The sequence below is a fragment of the Zalophus californianus genome, chromosome 6, assembly GCF_009762305.2.
Source record: "Zalophus californianus isolate mZalCal1 chromosome 6, mZalCal1.pri.v2, whole genome shotgun sequence".
In the NCBI taxonomy this organism is placed as follows: Eukaryota; Metazoa; Chordata; class Mammalia; order Carnivora; family Otariidae; genus Zalophus; species Zalophus californianus.
Genome location: NC_045600.1, coordinates 47,169,521 through 47,193,258, shown reverse-complemented (window position 1 = coordinate 47,193,258; position 23,738 = coordinate 47,169,521). Strand labels below are relative to the sequence as shown.

The 23,738-nt window shown below is 41.8% G+C and overlaps 1 long non-coding RNA gene across 1 annotated transcript; it reads right to left on the bottom strand.

Annotated features, from left to right (window-relative positions):
- Positions 1-1,384: 1,384 nt before the first annotated feature.
- LOC118357043 lies at positions 1,385-6,589 on the bottom strand. The gene is made up of 3 exons (XR_004820119.1): positions 6,545-6,589; positions 4,083-4,155; positions 1,385-1,547 (listed from the first exon to the last, which is right to left on the bottom strand). It is a non-coding gene; the product is annotated as an uncharacterized LOC118357043 (long non-coding RNA).
- Between the last annotated feature and the right edge of the window lie 17,149 nt (positions 6,590-23,738).

Sequence of the window (23,738 nt, the reverse complement as noted above, 5' to 3'; positions counted from 1 at the left end):
CCTTGAGTTCTGTTTATGAATCCTCTTTTGTCATAAAATCCAGACACAGACAGCCTCCAGTGGCACTCTGTCTACTTCCTGTGATGAAGTAGACTTGTCAAGGACAGGACCTGTGGACAGTTACTCTAACCGGACGCCGCGCGCTGCCCACCTGGAGCCCCCAGAACCAGGAGTCAGTGAGGAAACGAGGAAGAAGCCGTGTGGCTTACAAAGTATGGGGCCTCCTGCGTTTCTCCTTCCCTGGGTGATGTGGGGCTAACACAGTGGCTCTATTGTTCAAGAAAGACTGAGGTGCCAGGCTCCTGCCCTGAGAAAGAGTAGGAACTTCTCCCCCTCTCTCCTCTTCCTGCGCCCTCCCCCTTCCCCAGCCACCTTGGCATTTGAACCGGCCCTTCAGGCCGAGCCAGTCTGTGCAGATGGCATGCTATTTTATTGGACGTGTCACACCTGTGTCAAAAAGGTGTCTCTTTAGTGACATAAAACGCTGACCGAGGTTTCCTTTTCCCCTCCCGGCACCCATAACGCCCTGGCTTTATTTTTCCTTGAAGAGTAGCTGGGTTAAAGCTTATTCTAATTTAAACCAAGCCACATGATGGCAGAACATTAAAAAGGAAACCCCCATCCTTGGTATCTCTTCCCAGCTCTTCTGTGACTTGCTGTGTGAGCAACGTGAGCTGCCGGCCTTGCTGAGCCTCATCCTTCCGTAAAATCACGTCTCCTTTCTCTTAGAGCTCTGCCTCGAACCAGAAACAACGAAACAGTGCGCGGCGAGTGGCCAGGCTCAGGATCTGTGAGACCCAGCAGTGTTCCAGGGCTGTTTGTCAGGGACTGAGGGCTGATTCATTCCGCCTCTGGGGCAGGCTGAGGGGGCAGAGGCACCACTCACTGCGCTGCGTGCTTGGAGGCTCCCTTCCGGAGCACCCTCCTTGGGACAAGTCTGGGCTTCACCCCGAGTGCTCATGAAAGCAGGTCAGAGCCTGAGAGAGAGGGTGGGCGCAGGAGGAGGGGAGGCTCCCACATTTGTTTTTGATCCTCACAACACACCAGATGGACTTAGGATAACTGAGGCTCTGTGAGCGAACATTCTTGTCGGGAGGCCAAAGAGGACAACGCCAGAACCACTCTGTGCCAGATTGTGTGGAAGGGTGATGCTTCCCCTCAGAGGCTGGGAGCCTGAGGGCCTGCTGTCCGCTCCAGGGAGAGGCAGAGGTGGTGCAGAAAGCTCCAGCATTTCCTAGTTTTGTTCATAGCTCTCAGGCACCTTGGCTAGGAAAAAATCATCCAGTTCTTCTCTTCCCTCCCTCCCACCGCCTTCCCTTTCTTCCTTTCTCTTTCTCACTTTCAAAAAAGCATTCATCTTCTCTTTTCAAAGCCATCACAAAATGTTTATTGTTTTTAAATAAGAGGGTGAAACCACGGTGAAGAAGTTTGGTTCCTGCTTCTCAAAACATCCTTTCTCCAGGACGGTGATGTGTCTCTCGCCTGAATACCCGTGGTCATCTTTTATGGGTCACCAAGAACTGTTTAATAAACATTATTCAGAACACCTGGGGAGATACAGGTTTTTAATGTTACATATTGCTCTGTATACTTGAGAACTCTATTCTGTGGCCTAGACATTTCTTACGCACTTACACAGTCACCAATGTACTATTAGTTTGTAAATAACACGAAATATTTGTTTGTGGAGTCGGAAGGGATTTTTATATGATTCATAACCATCTGGTTATATAGCAGGAAATGAGGGGTTTGTCAAATTTCTCTTTCTTTTTTTTTTTTCCCCTGAAGAAGTTAAACATGTGTTCCGTGGCCTACAACCTGTGAGAGGTCTTGTACTATTTATCGTTGTAATCCGTGGGCTTGTGGGGCGTGTGTTGCCGGGGGGCTCGTGGCTGCTGAACACAGCTGCCTGAAGTTAATGATTCAGGAGCCACCATCTGCACTGAGTTCTGTCTCCGCGTACAGCACGCAGACACATCCAGGGGCAAAGGCAGCGCTCAGGCTCACAAATCAACATCCTGCTCGCCAGAAAACTTTCCAGGTTGAAGGTCCAGCTTTCTGATTTTTAAAAGTTCAGGTGAGTCATGAGAATCTTGCACTGGGGGAATCTGTAGGCCAAGTTAGTCAGCCAGCCCATGTGACAAGTTGGACACTAATATGTGACTTGGCAAGCTCCAAGGGTCTTACTAATCAGCTCCAACCACCACCCTTTTTTATATGCAAATCCAGTTTCCAGTTATAGTTGTGCTGAAGTGGCTATTACATGTTCCTGTAGCGAGGGCGAAGTGTTAAGCCACATCATGTGTAGAGCTAGGAGATTCGGGTGGTTCTAGGTGTAGGACATCAGGAAGGAAACTAAGCAAAAATAGAGTTCCAAGCAAAGGATAGGGTGCACACATCCTGGAGAGAGTGCCCCCATCACAGGGCACAACTGCAGGCCGCCCCCTTTTTACGAGTATCTGTGGCTTCTGCCATAGGTGGGGAGGTAAGCATTAGGATTAACAAGTTCGTTTGGATGCCTCCCCCCAGCCCCACAATATCATAGGCAGGTTCAGACCTAGAGCCTGAGACAAGAGATGTGAAGTTTTCAGAAATTTTGAAATACTTGCAAAGTATATGTTGTATTCAGTGATGATTTGTAAGGGGAGAAAAACAACTTTTACATAGTAATCTTTTTTTTTTTTTTTTGCCTTTCTTCAAAAGTAAAGGGCATAAGTGCATTGTACTTTGTAACTTGCTTTGCTAGTAAATTGGTTATGTTTGATACATTTAAAAGTGTGAAGTCCTGGGAGAAAGTTTGGAAGCATTTGAGCATGGAATTTTTTTCTAGGCTGAAAAGGGGCAAGTGACCTAGGAGAAAGTTGTATGTGTACAGGGAGACATCCAACAAGAATTCTAAAGATGAGGATTTTCTCTCAGCTTTAGAACTGATTAGGTGTGGGGGCACCTGGGTGGCTCAGTCGTTAAGCGTCTGCTTTCAGCTCAGGTCATGGTCCCAGGGTCCTGGGATCAAGCCCCGCATCGGGCTCCCTGCTCGGCGGGAAGCCTGCTTCTCCCTCTCCCACTCCCCCTGCTTGTGTTCCCTCTCTCGCTGTGTCTCTCTCTGTCAAATAAATAAATAAAATCTTAAAAAAAAAAAAGAACTGATTAGTTTTTGAATCTTGAATCTTTTGTATCTTGAAACTGGTAGTTTTGAATCTTTGGTCTGTTTTCTTGTTCATGACGTGGAGATGTTGGTACTTATGTCTAAATTATCAGGGCCATCCAGAGATAAGAAGAACAATCAATCTGTGTTCCTCCACCCAGGATCCCCTCCCATGCACACCAGCAGAAGTGGGTGTTCATTTCTGTGCACATTGCCCCAAGGTAGGAGTCATGGTCTGTAGACAAGGCAGAACTAATTTTCTTTAGTTCTATTCCTGGTGGTGGAGTGCTCTTAGCAACTTATGCAAGAATGCTAGATACGCATTAATAGACAATTTCTCCAAGAACATCTTCTCATCATCTATATATCAAAGACACATTAATATCATGAACAATGTCAATTAAAATGGCCAATATTTATAAACTGAGCAAATTGTATATCTTTTTTGCACATTTAACTACTCACTAGGGGTTCTTAGATTATTAAAAGGGCACTAAAAAAATCTCTGATTACCAGTCTTTTGGAAGAAGAAACAATGATGGACCTAGCTTACACTTTTCTAGTTTCAAAAAGTTCCATCTGATATGCTAATAATTCTCTCTGAAGACAGCAACTGGAAGATTGGGAATAAAAGTCCCAATCAGGAACAATGGACCCCAAAACCTTCTCACTGGTCTCTAGGCTTTCCTGACTCTAAACCATCCTACCCACTGCTGCCTAAGAGGATGCCCCAAACCTAGGTCTGCTCATGCCCCAGCTTTGGGTCAGGTTCTGTTGCCCACACATTTGCTTGTCCCCACCCCAAACAGGCACACCCTTGACTCAGTGCAGACTGCTCATTGCTCCCTGGGCAAGCCCCTCTCCGATGTGTCTGCCCTTGCTCATGTGCTTTTGTCTGCTGATGCCCTGGCCCCAGCTCTGCTCTTGGAAACCTTACCGTTCCTTAATTCCGAGTCAGAATTAACTGCCCCCTCTTCTGCCTTCCTCGCACGTCATTGCAGAGCTTCCTTCTGTAATTGTCATAATTGTGTTAATATCAACCTTCTTTGTGCATTTCCCACACCAGTGTGTGGGGCTGCCACTTTGAGGAATTATTTACTCTTTCATCCCTCGCAGTTACTTGAAAATAGTGCTCAGTAAACGTTCAGTCTACTCTGTAGTAGACATTAGCCACCATCTGGATGTACTAAACCTTTCAGAATAGGTACATTTAAGTCTGGTGAAATCTCAGTAATCTAGATTAAAAATTGAGATACTAGTCTGAGTTAGAAATATACCTGATCATTAGAATATTGTTTCTAAAGTATGACTTTATTCTTTTTGAGTACCTGCAGTTTCCAGAGTTAGGCTGTGAAGTGTTGTTTCTCCTTGAACTGATTCTGATGAACAATTTGAAATAATGCTATCACGATAGCCTTAACAGGGCCCCCCGCCCCTGCCACGTGCTTTAAATCCAGTCCAGTTATCGATATCTAACTAGGTGGTCCCAAAGCGTTTATCTACCTAAGAGAACTGTTTTCTTAGAATTTTTATTCCAATTCTACTTATATTGATTGATTCTCCCAGAATAAACTTTAGCCCAGCTCTTGTCAAAATTAGTAAAATTGTTGAATCAACTTAGGTGGAGTTGAGAGGTTTTATCGCATAAGGCAAAATACAGGGGAATAAGAAAGAGTTGAATTTGGCTTTTTCTTTTTATGCTTCAAATGTTCAGGGAATGTTGCTCTGTTGAGTTAGCAATTATTTCTTGATTATAGACCATTAGTAATTCGAACAGATTTACCAAGGGTTTGCAATTTTATGCTAGTTTCAGGTAATAGTGGTATATCTAATAAGTACTTTGTTTCAGTAAAATAAAAATGATATTTTAGAATTAGGGTATAAATGGATAGCTATTTTATTATTAATCTATTTTTCCATGCTAATTAGTAACCAGAATTTAGTCATTTGCTGAAGCCAGCTTTTATAAAACATATAAAGTAGATGTCTGTATTTTATAAGTGCTGGTACATATATAGCTAATAACAACCAACATTTAATGACTGCCTTCTGTGTGCCAGGCACTATTCTGTCTTACATTTATTAACTCACTTAATTCTGTGAGATCATTTGATTCCTGTAGAATTTAGGAGACATGAGAGAGAGAGCATTTTGTTTAGAGAGGAAGTAACAGGCACAGAAAGCTTGAGCAACCTGCCTGAGGTCACACAGCTGGTAGGTGGTAGATTCAGGGTACTAAGATGGTGCTGTCTACAGGCGGGGACTGAGTGAAGCTCAGCAAGAGATAAAACAGAAAACTCAGTTTATGTCTCACGGTGTTGTGGTCTAACAGAGAACTGAGACATATGCACAAAGTTCCAAGGGATGAAGGATACAGAAGACAATAGAGGGATTCCAGTAAAGACTGATGGAGGTCAGCAGAGGAAGCCATTGTTGCTGGTGGGGAGCTGAGGAAGACTGCCAGGAGGAAGTGGCGCATTGGCCATGTTGTCCAGCAGGAAGGGACTTCAGCATGTGGAGACAGTGGTGTGAAGGGAACAGGGAGAGCGGTGGCCCGATGTCACGAGTCTGGTGCAAGCCCTGAGACTCCAAAGTGAAACCCTGTGTGTGTGGGCAAGAGTAATGTGAGATTTAAGACGTACCAACTTCTGGTTATAAAATCAGTAAGTTATGGGGATGAAAAGTACAGCACAGGAAATAGAGTTGATAATATTGTAATAACTTTGTATGGTGACTAGATTGTAACTCGACTTCCGTGGTGAGCATGAAATAATGTATAGAATGGTCAAGTCACTATGCTGTATACCTGAAACTAATATAATATGTCAACTATATTTTAATTAAAAAAAAAACAGGGTAATGTGGGGCACCTGGGTGGCTCAGTTGGTTAAGTGTCTGCCTTTGGCTCAGGTCATGATCTCAGGGTGCTGGGATCGAGCCCTGAGTCAGGCTCCCTGCTCAGCTGGGAGTCTGCTTTGCCCTCTCCCTCTGCCCCTCCCCCAGCTCGTGCTCACTCTCTCTCTCAAATAAATAAATAAATAAAATCTTTAAAAAACAAAAAACAGAGTGATGTGACATTAAGATTAGAGAGGCACTTGGGTCCACACTGTGGAAAGCTTTTAATGCCCACATAAGAAATTTGTGCTTTCCTGGGGAGGAAATGGGGAGCTGAGGAGGGTGTTGGAGCAGGAAACCAACACACAAGAGCAGTTTTTTAAAAAGATAACTCTGGCTGCTACTTTAAGGGTAGACTGAAACACAGAAAGGCCAGAAGCTGGGATAGGTGTGAGGAAGTGTCACAGTGGCTTGGGAAGAGTTAGGGATGGAGTGTGGGGACAGATGAAGGAAGAGCAGGGAGGCATGACAGCAGAGTGGGAAACTGGGGCTTTTGCAACCCACCTGGGTTTGGTACTGGCACCCTCACTCTCTAGTTGTGTGTCCTTGGGTGACTTCTTTCCCTTCTCTGAGGTAAAAATGGGGGTCATAATCCCTGCCTCATGACGCCACTGTGAGGTAATGTCTGTAAGGCCCTTGGCACCGTGTGTGTACGTACAGCCGACCCTCAGGATAGCCACTGAGGAGGCTGTCATTACTGTTGCTACTCCTGATGCTTGCTTGGAGGGAGAGGAGACCCTCAAAGCTGTCTCTATAGTCTCAACTCTCCGAAAGGAAGAGTAAGGTGCCTTGAATAGAAATAAACACAGAAGCCGGAGCAAACTTGAGGAAGGAAAAAGGAGCTCAGTGTTTTATAAGGGACAGGAAGGTTGTCCTTTTCAGGACACACGGAGCTCTGGAGGGGGATTGGGCAGGAGCCTGGGATCAGAGAGTCACCTAATAAGGGACAATGTTGAACTCCTATCAGGAGGGCAGGTGTGGGGCATCCCCACCTGCAGCACAACTCTGCAGGCCCATGGGCAAGGTCTGTGCACCCAGGTGGGCCACAGCTGTGGATAGCCTTGATTGGTATTTTGCAGCAGAGTTGGAGTCCCACGTCATTCTGGATAAACCACTATATGTGGACAGAGATAACTGGATGTGGTTAACGTAACAAGACTTTTCCCTACATAGTTGCTTCGGGGGCTTGGAAGATGACCTAGAGTGGGAAATGTTACAAATTCTTCCCTACATCCACAGGAAAGAAAATGTTACCATGCCCCTTCTTGGATGTTGTTTACCCAGGAAACAACAGAGTTTTTATTTTTTTTTTAATTTTTTTATTGTTATGTTAATCATCATATATTACATCATTAGTTTTTGGTGCAGTGTTCCATGATTCATTGTTTGTTCATAACACCCAGTGCTCCATGCAGAACGTGCCCTCCTCAATACCCATCACCAGGCTAACCCATCCCGCTACCCCCCTCCCCTCTAGAACCCTCAGTTTGTTTTTCAGAGTCCATCATCTCTCATGGTTCGTCTCCCCCTCTGACATACTCCCCTTTTCTTCCTCTTCTATTATCTTCTTCTTTTTCTTTTTTCTTAAAATATGTTGCGTTATTTGTTTCAGAAGTACAGATCTGTGATTCAACAGTCTTGCACAATTCACAGCGCTCACCGTAGCACATACCCTCCCCAATATCTATCACCCAGCCACCCCATCCCTCCCACCCCCGACCACTCCAGTAACACTCAGTTTGTTTCCTGAGATTAAGAATTCCTCATATCAGTGAGGTCATGTGATACACGTCTTTCTCTGATTGACTTATTTCACTCAGCATAACACCCTCCAGTTCCATCCACGTCATTGCAAATGGCAAGATCTCATTCCTTTTGATGGCTGCATAATATTCCATTGTGTATATATACCACATCTTCTTTATCCATTCATCTGTCGATGGGCATCTTGGCTCTTTCCACAGTTTGGCTATGGTGGACATTGCTGCTATAAACATTGGGGTACACGTACCCCTTCGGGTCCCTACATTTGTATCTTTGTGGTAAATACCCAGTAGTGCAATTGCTGGATCGAACGGTAGCTCTAATTTCAACTGTTTGAGGAACCTCCATACTGTTTTCCAGAGGGGTTGCACCAGCTTGCATTCCCACCAACAGTGTAGGAGGGTTCCCCTTTCTCCACATCCCCGCCAACATCTGTCGTTCCCTGACTTGTTAATTTTAGCCATTCTGACGGGTGTGAGGTGGTATCTCATTGAGGTTTTGATTTGGATTTCCCTGATGCCAAGCGATGTTGAGCACTTTTTCATGTGCCTGTTGGCCATTTGGATGTCTTCTTTGGAGAAATGTCTGTTCATGTCTTCTGCCCATTTCTTGATTGGATTATTTGTTCTTTGGGTGTTGAGTTTGATAACAACAGAGTTTTTAAAGTGGTACTTCTCTGATGCTGGAAGGCCCCGAATCCCTAGAAAAAATCTGGTAGCTCTGGAACTGGGCCTTGAGTGGTATGATAGGAAGGGCCTTGGACAAGGAGTCAGGCACTGGAGGGCTGACCTTGGATCAGTCATTTGCTTTTCTGGGTATCAGTTTTTTCCCCATAACAATGTTGAGGTTGGACTGGAATACCTGACGAATAAATCATACAGTCCCTTCCCACCCCACAGTCCTGGTCATAATGTTGGCTCACCTTGGAAGTGGCTTTCTAAAACCAGGGTGAAAAGCCCTAATGTCATTCTTCGTCTCTCCTCGTATCTTCTGGTAGAAAATGACCAAATCTCTTCTTTCCTAATGATCTAAGGGCTTATGCTGAATCAGAAGGAACCTGCCATTTTAGGACAAAGAACAGAAACTCTGAAATTCTGCATATATGTAGTTAACTCTTTGTTATTTTCAAGTCTGCTATGCACTACACATATTTATACCTGCTATTTAGCAGTCAGTCAACAGTTAAAGCCCCCCATGAGCCTGAAGCGACTTTAGGCACATTTCAAATAAAAAAAAAGGTCACTCGCAACATAGAAATTGAAGTATTTCACACGGGCAGGATCTTAGATGATCTGTTCTCCAACCCTGTCCAGGTTATAGGTGAGGAAACTGAAGTCCAGGGAGGTTAATGGTTCTGCCTAAGATCACAGAGCAAATCAAAGTCAGAACCAGGAGCAGAACTCAGTTCAATGACATAGAGTGATACCTGAGAGTCGAGGCGACGTTCACTGGTTGCATGGTGGTTCTCAGACAATAGTGTACACCAGACTCCTGCTAGGAGCTTAGAAACCTATGGCTGAGACTCTCAAGCCCCCTACCCAAAGAGCTGATTCAGTGGGCCTGGAGTGAGATCCAGGAACCAGCATTTAATAAGCTCCCCTGTTCATTCTGGTGGAGGAGCCCCAAGGGCAACTCTCAAGGAAAATACTGAATTCAATCAGCCTATTATGTCCCTAGTGAAGTTCAGATGGTCAGTTAAGTCCCACCGGTGCCGACTACAGAGAGCCCCAACCGTAGGCACAGGGCAACATGCCTGTCCCATGTCATGAGAATGAACTATTGGTGCCAAACCAGGACCCATGGCATTGGTCAGTGTTTTCGTCCCATCTTGACAAGCCATAGGCTCTGCTCTCAGGTTGCTGGGGGCATCCCTTCTGGCTCTTCCAGACCTTGAGATGGGCTCTCACACTTTCTTACGTTTTTCTGGTCGGATTCAAGATGAACACTTATGAGGGAACGGACCTTTCCAATTATTCCTAACAGTGCTTCGGTGGCACAGTGTCCTTAATGAACTCTTGGAGACATTTGTTTGCACACAGACACCAGGATAACCCAAATTTTAGGCGAGTGTGTGCTCTTGTTTTTAAAAGTGAGTCTATTTATTAGCTGCTTGTATTAGTTAAATTCTCTGCTGCTGTAACAGAAGCCAAGCTTAGGAAACTTAGCTTAAGCAAAAATGAGGAATTAGTCATATGGGTATCTTAGAGAACCATAGCCAAGAATGCTCCCAGGCCTCACAAAAATCCTGGAACCCGTCACTAAGCAATGAAAATGGAAGCAGAAAGCTGCTAGTCATTCCTCTGCATCTTTCGTCTTGTCAGGCTTCCTCCATCCCCCTGTAGACTATTAAATATGGTCCACATGATGTGTCCTAGCCAGCCGCACCTTCCCAGAGCGATCAGCCACAGATAATCATTGGTAACATTTTAGAATATGTCCCGTTAAGAGTTTTTCTTATGCGTAACTGTATACTTTTAAACAAAATCAGGATCATATATTATATATTCTTCTAGAACTTATTTGCTATACCTATTACTAAATGTACCACAAACGTATTTCCATTTTATCACCTACTTTTCTACATACTCCTTTGTAATAGCTGACTAATACTCTACCATATGGATGTCCAGTAGTATCTCTCCACTCCAACTTGATCAGAGTAACTGAAGCCTTTTAACTTAAAACATATCCCAAGCCATGTATTTTAGATGAAAATACATTTACCAACCCAGAAAAAAAAGCCTTTGACATCATGACAATTTCTCCCTTAATAGTTTACCATTGTCCACTATCACCTAATTCAACAGTATTTTTTTTTTTTTTTTGGCAGTTTACTTAATCCAGTCTTTTTAAAAACATTCAATCCAGTGTTTGGAGAAATAAAAATCTTGTCATTTTATTGGTGTATGTATTAATTAAATTACATAATTACAATAAAAACAATTTGCATAAACAGGTTTGGGAACAAACACAACTGATTCCTGGTGAGCATACGACTCACCTAGTGGGAGTATAAGTGTGTGGGTTAACTACAGAGAGCCTGCTTCCTGAGAGCACTCAGCATGCTGGGGCATTAGACAGTAAGATTATGTAAAGAACAGAGAATTATGGTTAATCTGGGGGCTATTTAGATTTTCAAGAACTCTCCTATACAGTAATTTATTTAGCCAATTTCCTGTGTGGGGCATCTAAAGGTTGTTTTTCTGTTTTTGTTTCCCCTCACTGTTAAAAGTGATGCAGCATTAACTTTCCATGCAGGTAATTCTTTGGGGGCACTTTCCTAATTATTCCCAGAATTGGCACTACTGAGTAAAATTACATACATCTTAAAGACCTTAAATGCACATTTTCAAATTGTTCTTTAGAAAGGTTTCCCTGGACGTGATATTTTAAAAGAGAATTGAAAATAATAAGAAACCTTTTAACAGGGAATCTAATTAAGCAACCAGCTTCATTCTTCTGCATGTGGCAGGAACATAAGTCTCACCCTTTATCCTAAAACAGTGACTTCTCCTCCTCCAAGACATGGCAGGGAAACACCTTCCCTTTGTTTTCTGTGACAATAGCAACAGTTCCCACGGATGAAATTTATTTTTCATCTAGTAATTCAACCCATTTGGTTTGAGGATGTGGCCAGGCAAAATGAGCCAAAAATGCAAGATTAAGGCAACTTGATTTTTAGGCTTTGTATATAGTTGAGCTTTGGGTTTGGCCGCTACAAACAGTTTCCATGGTTTGGGAGTTTTTGTTGTAGCAACAAATTCCTTGGGCAGTAGTCTGTAAAATGCAAGGTCCCTCTGTGAGGAACATCTTGAACTCTGAGAGTAAGAGGATCCGATCAGGTGGTGTCTTGGAGGGGTTCTCTGGAATGCCCATCCTACCCCAAGCTCGCGCCAACAGTAAAACAGTCATCAATTTCTCCGGAGAGTTTTTCCATTGTTTGGAACGTCTAGTGGTTGTATTCAACTTGCTAATGTCAATAGGGCTGGAATGGGGAACACTGGCAGAGGTACATGAGTCAAACTAATATGAAATCACTGTATTCGAGTGAATTTGAAGCAGCTGCTCTCCTCTCACTTCCTTCCCACAGTATTTGGGGGTGGTGATGTGGGTGCCTAATGGGGTTGGACTTATTCCTTTCAAGGGGGTTTGTCCATGGAGATCCCTGGGCTCATGAGGCTGGAGGATGGATGTTGGAGAACAGGCTCTGGGGGGAGTGCGGAAGGTAGGGCTGCAACACGTGGCCCAGCCAGGTCACCCATCAGTGAGCTGAGCCAATGGCAAGAGCCGGGGCCAAAATGAGGGCCTTTGAGTAACCAGGAAACTCAATGGTTGGGGTCTGGGCAAATTCTGCTGAGACTAGATGGCACTTGCATCTGTGTTTGACAAACTTGCATGGGTGAATTGTGTTCATTTAGAACGGCTGGGGTAGGGGCGCCTGGGTGGCTCAGTCATTAAGCGTCTGCCTTCGGCTCAGGTCATGATCCCAGGGTCCTGGGCTTGAGCCCTGCATCTGGCTCCCTGCTCAGTGGGGAGTCTGCTTCTCCCTCTCCCACTCCCCCTGCTTGTGTTCCCTCTCTCACCGTGTCTCCCTCTGTCAAATAAATAAATAAAATCTTTAAAAAAAAATAAAACGTCTGGGGTAAAATGGGCCATGATAGCCTTGGCACGAATGCCTGCAAATGGCAGGAGGAGAGTGGGAGAGTGTATCTGAACTCCAGGTTTTAGAAAAGGTGAGCGAACAGGAGAGTCAGAGGGACCTGTTTCTGGCAAGGCGGATATTCCTCATGCCCATAGGTTGGGGGGACAAGAAGATTCTCTGAATCCCATTTATTTATTTATTTATTTATTTATTTATTTATTTATTTATTTATTTAAGATGTTATTTATTTGAGAAAGAGAGAGTGCAAGAGCGCCCAAGCGGGGTGAGGGAGAGGGGGAGGGGGAGAAGCAGACTTCCTGCTGAACAGGGAAGCAGGGAGCCAGACTGGGGCGGGGGGGCGTCTATCCCAGGACCCTGGGATCATGACCTAAGCCCAAGGCAGATGCTTAACTGACTGAGCCACCCAGGTGCCCCTGAATTCCTTTTATATCTTTCTCCTAATTGCTTATGAAATTTGAAATACCCTAATAGAAATTTACTTTTTTGAAGAGTATATCATAGCAGAAAGTGGTTTCAAATGAAAGATATAAACTGGTATGTGAAACATGTATAAGATAAAATAAATAATGATGCCATGCATCTGATTTGAAAAATAGTTTATCATTACCTTTAAAGTCCTTTGCAGGCTCTTCCCCCTTCAGGGAAAATTATATTCCTATTTTCGTGTTGATCATTACCTTGCTTTTCTTTAAGATTTTACCTTTATATTTATTTTCCTATAATACATATTGTTTGGTTTTACCTATGTTTGAACTTCATATAAATGGAATCATACTATATTCTGAAACTTTAAAAAGTCAATGTTATATCTTGGAATTCATCCATATTCTTGCAGGTATCTATAGTTCATCTCATTGCTATATATAATTATATTGAATGAATAGGCCACAATTTGAATTTTATACTACAATTGATGGCCATTTGTATTGTTTCTAGAATTTTGCTATTACAAAACAGTGCTGCTATGAATATTCTTGCATGGGTTTTCTGGTGCATATGTGCAAGACTTTCTCTAGATTTATTCCTAGGAGAGAAGAGGTAGGATCATAGTTCTTGTGAATCTTCAAATTTACTAAGAAATGCCAAATTATTTTCCAAAGTGGTTGCACCAATTTAAGTGTCCACTGGAGGTGTATAAGTATTAAAGTCATCACTGTTACTTGCTATTTTCAGAATTTTTAATTTTTGGTTTTCTGGTAGGCATGAAATACTACTGTACTGTAGTTTTAATTTGCATTTTTCTTACTACAAGTAAGCTGATACTTCCAAGTTTATTGGCATATTTTCTCTATGGTAATGTCTGTTCAAGCTTTGACTTTTTCTTTTTTTCTAATTTGTAAAATTTCTTTATATAGTCTGAATATTAAATTTGTATCCATTGTATTTGTCACAAATACCTTCTTCTGGTTGATAGCTTATATTTTTACTTTCTTTTTGGTGTCCTTCAATATACAGAAATACTTAATTTTAATATAGTTGATATCTGCCAAGGCTTTTCTTAATGGCTGGTGCTTTTAAGCCTTATTCTAAAAACTGTTTTTCTATCTCACGATCATAAAGATATTCTCCTATTTTTTTTCGATAAATGTTAAAATATTGCATTTCTCACTTAACTCTAATTCACCTGGAACTGATTTTCACATAAGCTGTGAGGAAGAGATGCAATTTGACTGGTTTTCCTTATGGATAACCAAATGCTCCAGGACCATTTTTTAGAAAGTCCATCCTTTCTGTTCTGTTCTGTAATCCCTCTCTGCCATAAACAACAGGTGCACTCAGTTCTGCTTTATCCTTGTCTCATATTCCAGTGTTTTAATTGATATTGCTATATATTAATTCTTGACATCTGATTGGGTAAATTCTTCTACTTGCAGCCCAATTTTTTATCAAGATGATCCTCAATACTTTTGGTTCATTTGCTTCCACATGTATTTTAAACACAGCTTGTCTAGTTGTATACCTACCCACAGACATACATTCTAAAGGGAAAATTAAAAGTAAATCTTTTGAGATTTTGATTTGCACTGCATTGAATTTATAGTTTTTAGGATAATGGCATCTTTACAGTATTGAGTTAACCAATTCATAATGTGATCTTAGCTTCACATTTATTTTTTTTTTATCTTTGAAATAATGTTTTGTAATTTTCTCTATGAAGGCCTTGCACATTTTTTTGTTAGATGTATAGCTCTGTATTTTTGATGCTATTGTAAATCAGTGTTCTTATGATCATGCTTTAGAATTCTTTGTTCATATATATCTAAAATTGTGAGCCTAAACATATAATATAGGTGACAGATGATGATAATTTGAATTAGGGTGAGGGAAATGAAGATGGGGATGGTGAAATTGTGCATATATTTTAAAGATCAAGCCATCAGGATTTGCTGATACAGTAGTATAGTATGATATTGACATCTTCTATATTTGTATGTATATGAGGGATTTTTATATGAGCTCATATTTTGAAAACTCTCTTTGCCAGTTTTTTGTACCTGGGTCAAAAATGGTTTCCTGTGTGGCTTTTTTTTTTTTTTTTTAAGTAGGCTCCGTGCTCAACGTGGGGCTTGAACTCATGACCCTGAGATCAAGAGTCACATGCTGTACTGACTGAGCCAGCCAGGTGCCCCAAAAATGGTTTCCATCAGAGAGAATTTTCTCTTTGCTTCTGCTAGGCTCCTGGTCAACTACTAACCCAAACCACTTTAATCCCAATATTCACCCTGAGAAGTTTTGGATGATCTAGATAGCATAAAGCCACATAAATATGGCTTGTGGTTAAGAAAATGCAAAGGGGACTTTTTCTCCTTCCCACCAACCCCACAGCTTGAGAGAGCTACTTTTCTTTACATTATCCAGGGATGAGGACAGGTTTTTTCCTAGGCTACTTAACTGAGGAGCCCTGATGAACCCCAGCTTCAGTGGAGATCTCTTATTAGCATCCCCACTATCTTTCTGTAAAGAACTTTGTCTCTTTCACACTGAACCCTCTGTGGATAAAAACTAATGCTTAGTTTCACCTGGATTTGGCAAATCCCTCAGGGCAAAAGCCAACCTAAGTGCTCTGCTTCTCCTGGCTTCTTGCTTTAAATTTAGTTTTTTTGGCCTCAGAGAATGTCTTGCTTTCTGGACAGCTTATCAACAAATTTAAAAAGATGCTAAAAGACATCTTATCCAGGGTTTTAGTTTTTTCCACTAAGCTGCCAGAAACAGATATCAACTTCATTCCTCTAAGTTTGAGGCTTTGGTCCTTGTTAAAATGTAAATGTCTTTGCTTGAGACAGCATGTTAAGGCAGTATTTCTCACAGTGTCATCTTAAAACCACCGCCATAAAATTCATCTGGCATGCTTGTTAAAATGCTGATCATGGGTCACATCTCAAACTTTCTGATACAAATCTTGGGATGGAGAGAGGAAGAATTTGTAATTAACTGTGCCAGTGGAGAATCACATTGTTAAGTTATCTTTCATGCTTTTGTAAAAATTAGTTTCAGATTCTTTTCTGAAACAAATTTTCATGACAAAAAGCCTTAGGAATACTTGATGTCTGGAAAAAGAAATCTCTTCCTGATACTGACATGAGAAAAATTGCTTTTCTCTGTAAGGAATCCAGCATTCACTGATTCTGTTTCCCTGACCATGCAATGGGGGTATTCTCACCTATATCTTTAGGTTATTTGGTCTCAAAACCAGTGGTTAACTTGTTTTACTGAATTTCCTTGAGACCAGACAAGGAAATGTGAAGGCTCATTTTTCAGCCACATTTATAGAGAAACCATGGAGCCTTGAAAGGTTAAATTCTTCTCCTTTTAGAAAGGGAGGGGGGGAACCCTTTAAATGTTCTTATAAAAATATGTTTGAGCATAACTCCAATTATTCTCTTAGGAGAAGTTCTTTGAAATGGATTTACTAGGTCAAAAGGTATGCATATTTTAAGGTTCCCCATCCCATAATAAAAATAGCTTTATTATCCTGATTGTAAAAAAAAAAAATACCAGTGTAAACTCAATGCTAGATATGTGCAGACACTTCAGAAAGATTTAAGAAGGAATTAAAATTACCCCAAACCTGCTACCCAGAGAAAACCATGATTAAACATGTTCGCATTTTATATATCTTGTTAGATTTTTTCTTATGCATACAAATACTTTATTTTTCAGAGAACAGAATAGTCTTGTTTTGCAATCAGATTTTTTTTTTAAATCACCATTATATTGTGGATCTCTCTCCATGTCTGTAAATGTGAATTTTGGAAAACGGCATAGTACTTTATAGGTGTGTGCTTAGCATCTAGCAAAACACCTGATATTAGCAGGTTCTTGAGCTGTTCATTCAACAAATATCTATTATCCAGCTTGCCATGACTATAACTCTTCCTGGGCAGTCTATGCCTGTCTTTTCAGAAAGGGCAGCGATCAGGCATACATGTTTTATAACATTTGTTGCCTCCTCGTCTCTGTCTTTGCTTATTGGGCAAGGGGTGCTTAGAGGCCCCAGAGAATCCACAGGCTGCCCGGGGACCTGAGGTGGGGTCTTATAAGCAAAGGATGTGCTAGTTAATGAGATTCCATTTCTTAAGAATTTGAACTAAAAAATACTCAGAGGAAGAGACAGCCACAGGAACAATATTGAAGTCGGAATGGAGAGGTTATAAAGGACCAGGTTTAGGGCACATTCATTAAAAAAAGCAGAAACTGAGATAAAGGCAAGATACGGAGAGGGAGGAAGGCAGTTGGTGGAGTGCTGGAAGAAGCAGCCAGTGGAGGGTAGCTGAGTTAGTTCATGCTGGACCACTAGAGCAAGATCCACATTTTCAGTCTGCTGGCCCCTTGCTTAGGTCACCTCCTGCTTATGCTGGAGCTGCCCTGATTCTAGCATGGCTCCTGTTGGTTAATTTCTATTAGATCCCGCTCCCCTAGTACTCCATATATTCTCACAAGTCTTCCGCCAATTCATCCACCCATAGACTGATAGTTTAATTGAGTCTCTGTTCCCTGAAGCCTAAGAATATAAATCACACAATGCTTTTGATCATTTAGACCCAAGAGTTACTTAAGGGAGTGGATTTTTGGTTTAACTTTATTCAATACATTGTTTAAGTGCTCCATATCTTTATTTTTGGCTTTCTCATCTGCCAGTAACTAAAATGTAGATGGTTAAAGTCTACTAGTATAATATATCTGTCTTTTTTCTTATACTTCCAATGATCACTTTATAGAGTTTGATGCAATTCATTTCCTCAAGTGCTATTTCTATTTAATGTCAATTGCCTTGATACCTTTAGTCTGACGTTAGTATGGCCATCTTACTTTCTTTTTTGTGTGTACTTTTTGATATGTCTTTAGTTGCCCTTGTCTTTTTGAACTTTTCTGTGTAATTTTTTTTCAATTTAACTCTCTCTTATTTAAAATATAGAGATTTTGCCAATATTTTTGTTGAGACCTATCTGAAAATCTCTGGAATTAATAGGACGAGTTCACACATTGTGTAACTGTCTCCAAGCCCATTTGGTTTTCTTGCTAGGTTCGCAGTTTCCCTTGGTGTAGGCGTGGGCACATGACTGAGTTCTGGCTAACAGAATATGGTGACAATGAAGTGCCTGCTTTTCTCAGCCATGACCCGTTTGTTCTTTCTGGTCTGCAGGCGATTTCCACAGCAGCCTTATAAACCACAGGTGAAATGGCGGTCTCTATAGTCTGAGTCCCTGAATAACTACAAGGAGCAGAGCCCCTCTACTGCCAATTGGACTGTATGTGAGAGAGAAATAAACTTATATTATGTAAAACCACCCAGATGCTAATGTCATGACAGCTGGTGTGAAATAATTTATTTTCAAGAAGGAAGCTTCCAAGTCACCACCTAGAACTTTCCTTTAATTTGCTTCTATCAACAATCCATTAGGAATTCCTTGAAGTCCTAATGGTACTCTTTCCTGCTTTCTAGGGCTGATGTGGGTTTTCTGTGTTTTAATATTCCTTTTTTTAAAGATTTATTTATTTATTTGAAAGGGGGGGAAAGGCAGTGAGGGAGAGAGAGGGAGACTCTTAAGCAGACTCCCCACTGAGCATGGAGCCTGAGGTGGGGCTGGATCTCATGACCCTGAGATCATGACCTGAGCTGAAATCAAGAGTCCGACACTTAACCAACTGAGCCTCTCAAGTGCCCTAGTATTCTTTTGATACTTTTAGTCATGATACAGAAGGGAAAGATTTTGCTGGGTTTGAAGTACCTATATTACCAAAGTCTATTCTGTACCCTTAACAAGAGGATATTGAGTGTAAAACTTTTTTTTTTAAAGATTTTATTTATTTAACAGAGAGAGAGAGAGAGAGCACGAGCAGAGGGAGGGGTAGTCAGAGGGAGAGGGAGAAGCAGGTTCCCCACTCACCCTGGAATCATGACCTGAGCTGAAGGCAGATGCTTAATTGAGCCACCCAGGCACCCCCCCTTCTTTTTTTTTATAATCAAGTTCATCATCATAAACTAATTAATTTATTTAGTGAATAATTCAAGTTCCAATGACATACATAATTCTGTTTGTTATTTCATGAAATGACCTTAGAAAACTATTTTCCCTTTTATTTACTATCATCATTAGGCTGGTAGTAGTCATGATTTATTGAGCACCCTATGGATATGTAATGAGCCAAGACGGCAAACAGTATTTAGAGTTATATTTTTGTATTTTAAATCTTCTATAATTAGGACAAGATTTGAACCAATATTACTAAAAATTTTTAAATGAGCACATAGAAAAATGAATAGTTAGAAATGTTGATAAATCTATGAAGGGAATTAACAGGATGAAGTGAGAGCAGACAAGAGGGGTACCTACTCAGAGTGTTCTGGGAAGAATTAGCTAAGGAACATTTACCATTTAACCGTTTATTGTAGTAAAATTGATTTATAGATTAAAACATGTTTTAAATCTGAATCTTTTCATTTAATATTTGGTGATATTCAATGGTGATGTGAAATCAAGCAGGCAATTCATTTTCAGTCAGTGTTGCACTTCTGGAAAAAAAATTTTCACCATGCTGAATAGGTAGATCAATGCTTTAGGGGTAAACTAGTCTTTACCATGGTATCGGTGGTAGTTATTACTGTAGTTCACAAATATCCACACCCCACCCAACATGGTGGAATTGTACTCGCCGCCCTTTTGAAGTTAGGTGTGGCCACATGATTTACCTTGACCAATGAGATGTGAGCGGAAGTGACATGCATCACTTCCAGGAGGAAGCTTTATGAGCCAGTATGCAGTTCCCATAATTCCCTTCGCAGCGTTGGGTGAGCGTGGAAGTCCATGGTGAGACGAATGCTTTATGAGCCTTTCTGCGTGAGTGAGCACGGTAGGCAGAGCCTTTTGCCAACCTACTTTGGACCTGCGGTGTGAATGACCTAGAAACTTTTGTTATGATAGGCCACTGAAATTCTGGAATTTAGCTTATTCTAACCTGATTTCGTCGTGTGAGTTTCAGGATACGGTCACTTTATAAGATCAAGATAAACCAGTTCCTTCCAGGAGTTGCCTCCTCCCCCACATCTTTGCAAGTCTCCAAGCTTCATATCTCACCGTGGAGCCTCAGTGGCAGTTTCCTTATCTGGCCACAACATGCTTGTTGCAGTGTGAAGGAGCCGTGCTCTGCAGCCCTCCTGGCCTGGAAAGTCCACCTGCCATGGAGGGGGCTGCTTCTCACCTCTACTATAACTCTTCTTACATATGGACCTTGAGACTAGGCTCCTTTTACTGGTTACTAGGACCGTAAGCATTTGTCCTGATATGGCTGATCTTCCTTTCACTTCAGAGAAACTTTCTTTTCCTCCTCACTCCTTAGAGGACACCCCTCCTAGATTGTTAAACACATCTATTCCAGAATCTTCTAGACAAGAACTTATCCTACTGCACCCCAAACTTTTTTTTGAAGGTTCTGTAGTTTGTCCCCACCATCTCACTAAACTAGAGGATGATTCTGGACATACTCCCACCCTTTTTTTCATATCAGCAATGGGGGAAGAGAGGGAGTGAATGGTGGCTGCTTCACCAATTTAACTTCTTTTTCCTCCTTTTTTGTTCTTATTAGCTACTTCTTAAAGATTTAGTGATAAGTTTACTTACATCTGGAGGACTAGGCTACTTCTCTGTGTAAAAATGATTTAGCACTTTCTTAGGGCTTGCTATAGGAAAACTTAAAAAGTAAAATGTATAACCCTTGAGTATAAAACGCTTCCAACCTAGTTTATGTGAAATAATGTGTGAGTGAAAGAGTATTGCATTTTAGCATTATGTATTGTTAAATTAAGTAAAGAAGCTATTCGTCTGAGGTGACTCTAATGCCTGGTGGCCTATAAAAGCAAACCAAAACCTAAGCCTGTGACTGCCTCAAGGTTATGGCATGGAAACCCGAGGACAACCAATCACAAACAGCCACCTCTGCTTCAAGATAGAGCCGATCAATAATTTCCTTACTTTGCTTTTGCCTTTTCTCTGTAAAATTCCCTCACTGAGTTTCTGTTGGTAGAGCACTCCTAACCACTTCTGGTTCAGTGCTGCCCTATTGGAATTGATTTTTGCTTATATAAACTCTTAAAATTTTTACTATGCCTCAGGTTATCTTTTGACAGTTTATATCAGTAAGTTCTATGTCATATTGTTTAGACAGTTGAAAAATTGGGTAGTCATTGTTTGGGTACAAACTGCATAGTGCTTGATTTTATTAATAAGGTGAACAAGCCTTGATGAAGTGTTGAAGAAAAAGACTGCTGCATTCTCTCTGATCCTCTGGGATGAGAAAGAACAATAGCTAAAGTTACTGATTAGACTTCAGAAGAAATATGGATATAGAACATTTTTGCTTTGTAGGGTGACAGGATCTATACTGAGAGGAGGATGTCACCAAGATGGCGACATAGGTCGTTCCTGACTTCACTCCCCCTCACAAGAACAATGACTGATAACTTTCCATGAACAAGGTAGCATCCTAGAACATGAAGGTGAAATTGAAGCACCCCCCAGTATCACAGAGAACAACAAGAAAGATGACATTAGAAAGGTAAAGGAGCAGCTACACACTGACCATATTACCCCTCCCCCAGGCCACCACAGATTAACATCATAATAACATTCCATAACTCTGGTAATGGAAAATATGTAGTCAAAGTTAGATTGTGTGATACGGTAATGGTGGTGCATAATTCCCTTACATTCATGAATGTAGTAAAAATAACCATAACTACAAGAATCTGTTTTAGTTACACAGTATTAAAAATATGTAGATTGTAACAGCAATAACCTAAACTGTGAGGGGGAGGAGAAATAAAATGTAAAGTTTAGGAATTCTGTTGAATTGAAATTTAAGTTGTTACCAGCTTCAAATAAGGGGTTACAATTTTAAGATATTTTATGTACTGAGACAAAACTCCCAAGTCCACATGTGGATACAGACCAGCTAAGTATTTAGTGTCATTGTTTTCTCCAGTTTCTGTAAGAATTTCCAACAGCACAGTGAAGGTAGAAAATGTGACAGTATGATTTAAGTTCAGATCCTTGATCTGCATTGTATGGAAATCACAGGCTGTGCATCAGGGTGCTTGCACTGAAAGGCAAAGGCAACCAGTTTTGTTAGCCTTCTGTGGCTCCCCAAATATATTCCAGAAAATGGCCTCTCTTTTAAGGCTACTTGACTTTTGGTACACCTCCTCTGCAGGGAGTCCCACATGTGGCACGCTGTTCAACTCCTCTTCCTGGCTCTCTTGTTTTCTAAAGCACTGTGCCAAAGAGGAATTTCTATTTCTCTTTCTTCCAGATTTAAAAGTTTGCGTGTGTTATGTTGTTCTTTAGCAACAATCAGCAAAGCTTATGGGAAAAGAGAGTGTCTCCAAGAACAGGAAAGAAAAGTGTGAGAAAAAGCAGCTGTCATCACACTCCTAGCCTTTCTGAACCATTAATTTAGTTGTAGATTTCTCCAGAACAACTCCCTTCTCTATCCCTGCTCTACTCACTCATGGGAGAACAAAAGGTCAGCATTTTCTGTGAACACGTCATGCATTTTGAGTTGGGCAGGACTAGCTTTCATACAAAACAGCTGAAATAGGGAATTCCAGCTCACGTTCTTCACCACCAGTGCCATCTGTGTCTGCTTCAGCCTGGGTGGCATCTAGCCCTAGCCTCTTCCTCCTTTTCTTTCCTGAGGCTCCATCCTTTGCTCTTGCTGGTGCCACGCAGTGCTGCCCGGGCTCTGGTACAGTGGACAGTTTGGGTTGAACTGGATGCTGCTGCTTGATCTCATTCCCTGCCCTGGTCTTGTGCCCTCCCTGATTATCTCCCCCCGCCCCCACATCCCCACGTGAACTTGTCTGTTATCAGCTCTCTATCCTCTGTTACCTTGATCCTGCTCCTCAGTTCACAGACTGGACTCGTGACCCCTGAGGACTCTGAGGACTGACCCTGCACACCCCAGGATTCTGTGTGTCCAGTTCCAATATCTTACGTGCTGATGACTCTTCCATCCCTCCCCTGAGCACTCCCTACCTCATGCACTGCTTCCCCTGTTGCCTCCATGCAGGTTATTCTCTCTTCTGAGCTCAAGTCCTTTCTAGCGTCTGCTTTGATATCTTCTGGGTGCCCGCTGTTCCCTCATCTGTAGTGTTTTCCCAGCCACCTTGCCTTTCCTCACTCCCATGTGCCATTGTGGCATTGGCCCTCTCTTAGGTCTCGGGACCTTTGCCACATAGCTTCCCCTTCCTAGGGTGCATCCCCCTGCCCCAGCCACATTCTGTGCATAGCTCCTCATCCTTCTGGGCTCCTACACAGAGAATCTACCCCAGACCCTCCTCCCTGAGTAGGTCCCTCCTCTGTCTCCTCTCCCGTCACTGTTAACTTCCACCGTAGCACTTCTCACCGCTTGTGAGGCTGGGTATCTTTTTGTTGTCTGTGGTCTGAATTCCTGACTAGAGTATAAACTCCATAAGACAGGACCCGGGTCTGTTTTATTCAGTACTAAATACTCTTGAGAGCCATGCCTGGCACAGAGCAAGCACATAATGATTATGTGGTGAATGGATGGATGGTTTTTCCTGCCCCCCAGTCCCTGAACTTCAGAGTCATATTGACTTTTTCCCTCGCTCTCCAAATCCAGTCTCAAGTCTGTGAACTCTCTTGCTTAAAATCAGGCCCTCATTTCTGGATTATTTTAACTGTCTCCTCTGCTATCTTTGTGACCCATTTTTGACTGGTGACTTTTATTGAAGCATTTCTCATAACTATCACT